Consider the following 9730-nt stretch of genomic DNA (forward strand, 5'->3'; position numbering starts at 1 on the left):
CTTGTGCATTTACAAATGCACAAAAAGAAAGCAGTATTGAACAACCCCCTTGTAAAGTAATATCAGAACTCTTAACATTTAACCATAAGGCTTTTTCTGAAAAGAAGGACATGTACATACAGTATATATTATGACTATGATCGACTTCCTTAAGTAAATCTCTTTGGCGGCAGCTGATGAAGGCATTCGACTGAGGTGGTTTTAGCAGCAGTGAATATGCGCTGGAATTAAGCCAGCAGCACCCCGCCAAGGTAATAGTGCTGTGTATGCAATCGTTTCACTTCCCAAACTCATCAGATTTAACCTGGCAAACAAAGCAGCAGTACTGTACTTAACTCAGCCCTTCGTGGAGCATAAATCAATACATAAAGCTTTCCGAATGGGAAGTAAGTGTGGAAAGAGTCCAGATTCTTCAAAGAACCCCTTGCAGCTGATAAAGTATTCCAACAGATTATTCCTCTTGAATTGTCTGACACTTTTAAAGGTGTGGTAGACCGTGACCAAGAAGAATGGAGGTGTTCAACAATCTCTAGATATTTAATCAGTCGCACAATCAATAGCTTTATTTCTAGTACAGCACAGTCATTTAAGACCTCTTATTTAAAAAAAAATGAATTTGAGCTGTATGGCTTGTGTTTTAACATTTACACTACTAGCTTCAAATTGTCTATATCAGCACTCAGATTACACTAATATAAGCAATAATCATTACAATTAGCTGTCTCATTTGAAAACACCCACCCCCTTAATTAAGGAATAATTACAACATCTACACAGAAATTGTACCAATGATGTTGTGGATCTTAATCTGGTTTGTTTCAAAAGAAAACCATTTACACTTTAAGTTTAACTTAAAGATGGGTTTAAACCCCAGATGTGTCCAAATTCCTTTTGAATTTGGCAGACATCAAAAGGAACAGTAATGGGATTTCTTTAATGGATGCTTGTAGAAATGCAGGAACTTTTTTTTTCAGTTTAATAAGAGATGCGTCTCAACCTATGCCTTTTAAGATCTGTTTTAAACGCATGTATTGAGGTGAAACTAGTAGTTTCTTAATAGGCTCTGAGGATGAATGATAAACAGTCACTGGCAATTTAAGTGCTAGGTGCTATTCTTTATTTGAGCAACAGATAAAAGAACCTTAACTGTAACAAATGAGTAAAGACTATTCAGATTTCAGTCAATTTATCCCATTTTGTACTTAGTAGTTGTTTTGAGGACCTTATCCTGTTTAATCTTCAAAGAAGCCAGTTTATTGGCTTTAACAGCATGGATTAGTAGCTTGTTCTTTAACTCCCATAATCCTTTGCATAAAAAGTACCTCTCTTTGTCAATTGTCCTCTCAGCTCAAGAATGAAAAGATCCAGATGACTTTAACATTCATTTGAGCCTTGGAATATTTCTGTTTATTCTTTTTGAACTGATTTCTAGAGAAGCAATATCATGTAGGTAACATGCTAATCAAAATTTCGCATTATACTTAATGAGATCTTATTGTGTTGTACAATTTCATCATAACATCCCTCAATTCAAATTATACCCTTTTAACTATACATTACAGGAGATGTTAATATTTAGAACTAAACCCTACAAACAATGTTGTGGACATATTAAACTGTTTCATCTTTTCATATTATCCGTCCATGGACTCTGGATGAACTAGATAACTTCTGAACTGGAATTTGCAAAGGGGTCTGTACGGAATTGGTCAAATACTGTATATAAACTCTCTACATACCTGGTAACTTCAAACCATAGAAATCAACAAATGTGTTCAAGTTTTAAATACGTCTTCCATCATAAGGAGCAAGCATAAGGCTTTATTGGGTACCATGCTAGGTACAGACAACCAGAGCTGATGCTCCTTGAAATCTGAGCAATTACAACTGACAGCAATGTGGAGACCCTGTGGTGGAGATGCCCCTCAAACCTGGTGAAGAGATAGTCACTCAAGAAAAATACCTCCATGCCCCTAGGGGCGGCGGATAGTGGATATGCACACAAATGTAAATTGGCACAAGTTTTTTTTAATAAACAAAGGTAAACCAAATGTGGAACAGTGGTGCAGAACATAAACTTAATAGAGCAATGTATACAATTCTTGCAAACAATACATTGCAACATAATTCAAAAATAAAAAAATTCTCAAAGAGGCGATTGTCCGTTATCAATCGTTTTGTTTGGCAAGTGGTCATTAAGTCTGGATTTGCACAACAAAGAGTTCTTCCATGCCTCCCGGGTGTTACCACTTGCTGTTGTTCATTCTGTGTCTTTAAAACCTGTCCTGGCTCTGATATTACAATTGCCCAGTTCTTCGCAGGAGCACAACACAACAGGTTTTTACATTTCCTCTGAACCTCTTTACAGGGCCCAGAGACCTTTTCAGCACTTTGCTTTTCTGCTTTTGGTCCAGTGTTTGACCACTGGATCAGGTGCCTCATCAAGAGGGAGAATCAAGAGCCTGACAAAGTACTGGTACTTGTGGCTGATCGATTTCCACAGAGGTTCCAAAAGAAGATGCAGTCAAGCTTCAGGGGAAAATGCAGCACGTTTCCCCCCACTTCCTCCACCGCCTGACACATCTGGTTTCTCATGACATAAATGTACCTGCCTCCCCATATGAACTTGAAGACCATTCCTTGCAGCACCTGTCTGATTCTGGTCAGCAGCAGGTACACCACGACGAGGTAAACCAAAGCTGACAGGATCTCTGCTTTCAACACCATCACTCTACCCGTGAGTGTCAGTGACCACGTCTTCCACAGACCCAGGCTCCCATCCACCTGGACAAGATAGATAAGACTTTATTGATCCCAAAGGAAAATTGAGGCGTTACAGCAGCCCAGGCAAGAAAAGCAATACATACATGAGAATCGGCTAAAATTAAAATAACTACAGCATTAATGTAATTAAATAAGTATATAGAATACAAAATAAAATAGTTACAAATAGGTGTGTGCACAAGATGTTAATAGTCACTGTAAAACAATAAAAGATGTGCAAAATGCGCATAGGTATATACGGATTAAAAATACAACAGTATAAACAGTATATTAATGCAGTGTCCAAAAAGTACATTAGTACAACATGCTGTCCAGAGATAAGCAGATGAAGGGCTAGCAGTCCTAGTCTAGGGCAGTGTTATACACCCCGAAAGCCAGTGGGAGGAAGGACCTACGAAAACATTCCCTTGAACACCGTAGCTGGAGCAGTCTGTTACTAAAAGTGCTCCGCTGTCTAATAGTCCCATGTAGCACATGAGAGGCGTTGTTCATGATGGCCGTGACCTTGTCCAGCATTCTCCTCTCCGCCACCACCTCCAGGGGGTCAAGGCTCAGCCCCAAAATAGAGCCAGCCTTCTTGATGAGTTTATTAAGTCTATTTACATCTCTTGCCATGATACTGCTGCCCTAGCACACAACAGCGTAGAAGATGGCTGCTGCCACCACTAATTCATAAAAAATGTGTAGCAGTGTTCCACATACACCAAAGGACCTGAGCCTCCTAAGAAAATAGTCGGCTCTGACCTTTCTTGTACAGGGCGTCAGTGTTACCAGACCACTCCAGTTTATCATCCAGGTGTACCCCTAGGTACTTGTAGGACTGCACCACCTCTACTGTGTGTCCTCACCCTGGATAGAAACAGGGGTCAACGGAGACGTATTCCTCCGAAAGTCCATGACCATTTCTTTAGTCTTGCTGATGTTGAGCTGAAGATGGTTAAGATGACACCACTCCACAAAGCTGGTAATCAGGCTCGTATATTTCTCCTCCCTCCCCTCACTAATACACCCCATAGTTGCAGTCATCCAAAAACTTCTGTAGATGACATACCTCAGACGTGTACTTGAAGTCAGAGGCATAGAAGGTAAACAGGAATGGAGCAAGGACAGTCCCCTGTGGAGCCCCAGTACTACTAACAACCTGTTAATCTATAATCCAGGACACCAAGGGAGTGTCCACCTGCGCAGCCCTTATCTTATCTATCTGGATAATCTATCTGGAAATGGACAGTCCTCTGAGTCCAGTTTATGATCTTGTCGTCCTGGTTCTGTAACGACACACCCAGTATATTAAGGTGCTCCGTGTAGAGCTTGAGACCTTCCTGTCCCTCCATGATCCGATGAACTTGACCTTGCTCTTTCAATGGTTGAGCTTCAAGCCTAAAGCCCTGGAATACCTCTCCTATCCGAGCTCAGGAACACTATTGTTGTCTGTATACTAGGAGAGCTTGAGGGCTTCTCTTGCACCTTCCGGTATCGCCAGGCCATCGATGACCGAGTCCTGCCTCCCCCTTGTCTTCCAGACACCTGAGGGATGAAATCCCCCAGATGTTATGAGGAGGTAGGTTATGGTGTGGATGAGATGTGTTAGAACCCAAGTGACTGGAGAGAGAAAAAAGAAATCAGATGTAGCACATTGGTACAGGAGATGCCAGCTGTCTGCTTCCCTGGTGACTGGAGAGAGGCTGACACAGCAAGGTGACAGCCCCCACTTAGACTGCTCATCCCAGCCTGCCGACTGGAATCTGGGACCCTGGGATCCAGGATGGGACTGGCTACCGATCCCCAAGCAGGAAAAGGGGCCACACAGGTCTGGGTGCACTGGTAGTTGACTACATTGTTTATGTATGTGCTGGTGTATTCCTTGGCTGTACACAACACCTTGTCCATCAACTGTTGGAAGATAGTTTCCACACGATGTAGACCAAAAGGTCTAAGTTTAAAAGTTGAAAATTACTTTAAACTGAAATATTCTGCAGTTAGCAGTACTTGCCAATACCCTTCACACAGGTTGAGGGTACTGAACAAGAGACTTCCCCTATCCTCTCGAGCATCTTGACAACCTGGGAAATTGGGTAAGTATCAAGTTTCAAACTGTCGTTAGGCGATGGCAAAATCTGAGAGGGAGGAGGCACTGGTGTGAAAATAACACAAAAAATGGGAAAAACAAAATAAAAAGAAAAATTGAAAAATGCATCGCTGTGCACTGCGGCATCTAGGTTAGACTTACCCTATCTAATGGGGTCCAGCCTGGGAAAAGGAACCTGCTTAGCACCGAGGTAACCAGGCTGGACTTTACCCCTTCCGGTCTGGAAGAGCAGGGAGTGCAAGGCCAAAACAAAATAGAAACTCAATGTGTGATAAAGGATCAGCCTGCCCAGGTGGAGATGCATGGTGGGAGAGTCGAAAAGAAAAGAATCTGAAGGGAATATGATGGCCTTACGCTTGGTCACAATCCCCCCCACTGGAATGGTCCTCCCCATCCGAGTGGTTTCTCGTCCTGGGGGAGGTGCTCAATGTTTTCTTAAAGAGTGCCCACAGCTGCTTGTCTTAATTAGCCAGGCCAGCTGTGGTTATGAAGGCAACACATCGCCCTTAATCCAGGGCAGGGCTCTGCCTCGACACTGAACCCCCCGGTGTACTGCCACACTATGGTACTTTTGTATACACAAACAGTTATGGCAGCAAAAAGCTTTCTTCTGTTAGCCAAATGTTTATATTGGAAATAAAATGAGTCAAGGCAGGAGTCAAAACACAAGCCATATTTTTGAAACATTCACAAGATAGCACTGCTAGTAGGGCTGAAGACAAAGAAAACAAAAAGTCAAGCTATGAAAAACAAGCATGGTACAAGAAATGTGATGATATTTAAAGAGATATTGACTTCATGGAATGCAGGAATGGAAGGCTGCTGTTGTCTGTGCAGAAACATATAGATAAAGCAAGTAAACTCATAACTGTAAGTCAGGGTACCGTTGGTTAGTTGGATAAAGCACCTGTCTCATAAACAAGGGATCATGGGTTTAAATCTCAGCAATGCCTCATGTTTGTGTCAGAGGGTATAAGAGGAAACAACTAAGAACAGGAGCTACTTCACCCCAAGGGTTGTGGGAGTATGTAAGAAGTACCACAGCCATGTGCTTGGAGACATTTGCATGACTTCTTTCACAAAAAGGCTGGATGAGAAACTTGAATCAATGAAGTATCACAAAATGGGCCAGAAAGACAAAATGGCCTCTTTGTGCTTTGTAACCTTCCTTATGTTCTTCTGTGTTCCTCTCTAATGATGCGTGAAAGATACCCCTTTCTGGTAACATGCCTCAGGTACTTTTGCCCATCAAAATAAAAATGCAGGCTTTTCTTTTGACCATTTAGAGCAAAGAAAAATAAAAGCCAAGCTCGAATGTCACTTCTTTAGGCTCTATCTTTGGAAAGGTCTCTCTTGGCTTACCCTTCAGTGTTGCCAAAAAGTAGGCTCTGTTTATACACCTGAGGTCCAATCATTTTCATCAGGGTTAACATTAAATATTAGAATAGGGATCTTGGTGTGCCAACAATCTCAAAGGTGCCCTGTATTCTGAAATGAGTCGCATAACACTAGGATTACATAGATGATAGAGTTTCATGTAGCCTATTATAAGACCTCAGGCTGCCTGCTGCTGTCTGTCAAAAGGAGCCAGGAAAAAACTAAAGATGGAAGATACTATTTGATTCCCCAGTGGGGTGAAGTTAAAGTTTCCACAAACAAACAGTAATTAGACAGACATTTCTGTTATTTACATGGAGATCATCATACAGAGCAGGACACTGAGTGTATGGAAAATAAAATGATACTAATACTGCCTTTGGTTCCAAAGGGATTCTTTGCTATTGATATTTCAACCCCACACATTTTAAAATTCAAGTCTGATTAAAGTTGTCTGCTGGTCAAAAGACATCATAATTTTGGAGAGCAGGGTGTTACAGTAGCACGGATATTCCTTTAAGTATACAGTTGGTGTAATTATTCTGATGGAAGCTTAATTATTACTGAGAAGCACTGAGTTAACAAGAAAATCTTCTGATATATGTTATGTTTTGTGGTCTTTAAAATTGATATGATGTTAATGATAGTTGTATTAAGTTATTACCTAATGCATTTTGAACCTCAACAGACTTTCTGTAAGTTGCAAGGAAGATTTTAAGTTGGGATTTCCAGCCTTGCCTTTCATCATCAATGTATTCAATCTATACATAATGTTTATGAAAATATTGAGAAGGGAAAGAAGTGTTTTCCAAAATGAGAGAGTGTGTTTAAAGAATATGAAATTAAGGTTAAAGTCTTGCAAAAAAAACTACTGGAACACATGAACCAGAGGTATTCCACACTCCTATAGTTTGAATAATGTTGAGGTTACAAGACTTTGGAACCCTTGCAGACACTCTGGCTTATTCATCATTCTAAGGAGTGGGGGGTCCTGTCACCAATGTCCTTACAGTCAGTTTGATGTCCTGTTATCTGGGAGAGTTACACCAAAGCGTATTCCTTTTAAGGAACAACAAAGTTTTTTTTTCCCCCGTAGGCAGACTCCTCCCTGAACAGTATGCCACACGCACACAGTAACATTTCACTGAGGCCAATTAATTTAAGCCAGTATGTCTTTGGAATGTGGGAGGAAAACCGAGCACTTGTCCGAGCTTGTCCACATGGCCTATTCTCACATGGAAGGCGCCCCAGTGCTGTTTCAAACCAAAGAACTAAGTGCTACGTGATGCATTTGCTAAATACCTTGTCACCCAGCTGGATTCTGCGGGTGAGCAGTGGCTTTCTGAGGGAAAGAAGTTCTCATCATCGCTACTGCAAGAAAGGTAGGCAATTGTCCTGATATACTGGAGAGGGCTGCCGTGGATCTGTGTCGGCTAAAGTAAAGTTGTTTGTGTGTATGGTGGTGTAACTGGACTCCCCTCCAGGGCAGGGCAGGACAAGCTGTGTAGTGACTCTATCCTTGCTGTCTTTCCTCTCTCAGCTGCCAGGAATTGGAGCATTCCAGTGATTCAGCACATTTCTACATTCTTCCAGCACATCTAACCTTCCGTCATCAGAACAATACAAACTGGACAGCTTATTGATTTAAAAAAATAATCAAAATCTGTATGGTGAAAGGAGGGGATGTGGTCTTCACCACACTAGTGAGAACACTTAAGGAAACAATTCAAAAGTGACCTGAAAATTAGGGTGCAAAATCCTAATTGTCACAGGAAGCAGCCTGGTCCAAAGAACATTTTTATATTTTCTTTTGCAGAGGCAGGTGAGCACCTTTTGGAAAATGATTATAGGGCAGGGCCTCATTTAAATCTAACAGAACTCAATAATTCAGCTTCAGGTTTTTGAACACATATTTCACTGTCCAATCAGCTTCAACACAAGCACTACCCACCAATTGATCTCCAACAATCCACTGCATCTCCTCTATCTTAAGCCTGGACTGCTTTCTGAATGTCTACATTTCATTCAACAGCTCGAGTCCTGCTGAGGGAGTGGGGACACTGAACCCTTGTGTTCCAACACCCCACTCATCCATCCCAGGCCCTCTCCCTCACAAGCCATCAGAGGTGTTTCAAATTCTCACTGCCTTGCAGCTCAGACTCTTGCCTACAGCACGTATGGTTACAGCCTTTCACATGGGCACTTACATCTGTTTTGCTCAGCAGGAAAGACTGCTTCCATGAGCAATAACAACACTCAAGAATTAAATATACTGATGGGGGGGGGGGAAGAAACGTAGCATTTTCTGGAATGAGAATACTATAGTTACAGTTTATGTACTTTCACAAAAAGATGTCAATTTGTTTTAAGCCCTCTGACCAGCAATAAAACTTGTGCAGTGAGGCAGTGCAACTTGCCAATTACACGAAAGCTCGTTAGGTGCACTTTTGCAACGAGGTCCAGGTGGAACAATGCCTGATAGGGTCACCTTGAAAAAGGCCTTAATTCAAAGCTTAGGTCACTGCAAGAAAAAGGCCACACTTACTCGGTTTTCTGTGCATTCTGTAATGCCTCGAATTTCACCAGAAGCAAGGGAGAGGACCATTGGCATGCTGCAGGCAGGCATGTCATGTGCCAGCGTTGCCAGACACTATGGAGTAAGCCACTCCACTGTGTCCCCACTGCAGAGGTTTCAGCAGACCGGCAGGAGAGATGACTGTTCAAGAGCCAGTCGCCCTCGAGTGACCACACCAGAGCAGGACCGACACATCAGACTGGTCCATCTGAGAGATCGTTTCAGATCTGCCACCCGTACTGCTGCTGAAACTGCAGGCAGACACAATGCCCATCAGTGACAGGATAGTGAGGCTCCATGCCAGAGGCCCTCTGATCACACCTCCTAGATGTCACACCCGACTGGCTTGGGCCAGACAGAGGCTGCGATGGACTCGTCAGCAGTGGCATCAGGTCCTCTTCACGGGTGAGTCACTCTTCAGCCTGTTCCACGCAGACAGGAGGGCCAGAGTGTGGAGGAGGAGGTGTTACTTTTCTTTTTTCCCCATCAGTATGTATTCAAAAGTGTTGAGAGATACGTCATAGTAAGATATGGCTCAACTGGCTTGCCTGAGGGCCCACCCCCTGACTGTAGTATGAGAAGATTGGAACCCACATGCAGAGCGAGGAGTGACCAAGGGACATCAGCAAAGGTGGAGAAGAGATGCAAAACATGCGTGTGAAGAAGGATACTAATGTATTGCATTTCGTTTTTTTTTTAATTTAGGAAATGACGTCTGTAATGGTTGTTAGTACGGTGGCTGCTGTCGTCCATCCAGAAAGTTTGTTGTGAGCTCCACATATTGGGGAAAACACTGTTTTATGCGTCTTTGCTATGGTGAAACCAACTTTAAATAAAGACCTTTAATAGTTTTTCCTTCTGACAATAAACTGGGCATTTAATTTCGAGAGGTGGTGCATTTAATT

This window comes from Atractosteus spatula, chromosome 6 (genome assembly GCF_055471065.1).
Source record: "Atractosteus spatula isolate fAtrSpa1 chromosome 6, fAtrSpa1.hap1, whole genome shotgun sequence".
In the NCBI taxonomy this organism is placed as follows: Eukaryota; Metazoa; Chordata; class Actinopteri; order Semionotiformes; family Lepisosteidae; genus Atractosteus; species Atractosteus spatula.